The 1,075-nt window shown below is 46.0% G+C and overlaps 1 long non-coding RNA gene across 1 annotated transcript in view; it reads right to left on the bottom strand.

Annotated features, from left to right (window-relative positions):
• Positions 1-205: 205 nt before the first annotated feature.
• LOC105854466 overlaps positions 206-1,075 on the bottom strand; it is a 1,616-nt gene continuing 746 nt past the window's right edge. Inside the window, exon 2 of the long non-coding RNA XR_001146131.1 lies at positions 206-423. This is a non-coding gene — a long non-coding RNA (uncharacterized LOC105854466). The remainder of the gene's footprint in view (positions 424-1,075) is intronic.

Raw genomic sequence — 1,075 nt, 5'->3', positions numbered from 1 at the left:
AAGGGGGTCAGTAGGTCACTGCTGGGCAACAGGGCGCCGCCCTCTGCGGACACGTGGCGGTCAGAGCAGCACATTTCAGTGGAAATAGAAAGGTACAAACAAAACCTTCCTGTGTGAAACGCTCACCGGCACTTTATTAAAGGTAAAATATTAAAATTATAAATAAAAAAACCCCAATGTATACAAAATTAAATGTGAAATGAGCTACGACAACAGAGTAGTTTTTAATGGCTAGCAGCACTTTCGTGACTGTTAGATGATGAAATCCCACCCCGGAGGGAAACTGCGTCAAAGACGCACCCGTAACCCTCCTGCTCGCTGAACAGCAAACAGCTTGGCAGCGGGGAATATTATACAGCCCCAAAGCAATCTCCTCTGCATCCAAAATGCCGACGGGCCCGTCTTCATGCTTCTGACGTCCAACTAGGAACATAACAGGATTTAATTTATTTAAAGATTAAATACCAGAGAAAATAAAACGAGTTTACTGAAAAACTCAGTGAAACACGTAGCTGACAGAGTGAACAGCAAGGGAAAACTGAGTGACGGGCATAGGGGCTTCCTTGTGGCCCAGAACATGCAGTCGTGCAATTTTATAATTCCTTGTCTATTTACTGAACTAATTTTATCATTCCCAAGCACTGCTCTTATACACTGACATTACATTTCACAATTGAAAATATTGGGGCAATGGGCCCCTGCACCTCTGGCCTGTACCCCCAATCTGTAAGAAAAAGAAAATATTGGTGGGAAAGCTAGGAAGGGAGCATGGTAAGCCATAAGCGTTACTTCTGGCATTGTTCATTCTACTTCTCACATGTTCTGTCATGTACAGTCCCCTTTACCATCAGAGCCGGTCACTGAAGCTAGTGGAAAAGTCATTGGTAAAATCCTCCTTGCTTCTTGGGAGGGGAAAGCAATTTTTAAACAGTCTTAAGAATTGCACTGTGGGGCTCTCCCTGGTGGTGCAGTGGGCTAAAGCACAGCACTGAGAAGCTCAAGCCACTTCGGCATGAGCTTGATCCCCGCCTGCCCCAGAGGTGACCCACAGGGCAGAGCAGACCTCTCCTGACCC

This window comes from Condylura cristata, unplaced genomic scaffold (assembly GCF_000260355.1).
Source record: "Condylura cristata isolate star-nosed mole 26May11 unplaced genomic scaffold, ConCri1.0 scaffold00041, whole genome shotgun sequence".
In the NCBI taxonomy this organism is placed as follows: Eukaryota; Metazoa; Chordata; class Mammalia; order Eulipotyphla; family Talpidae; genus Condylura; species Condylura cristata.
Note: the sequence above shows the minus strand (reverse complement) of the source record. Positions and strands in the feature narration are given on the sequence as shown.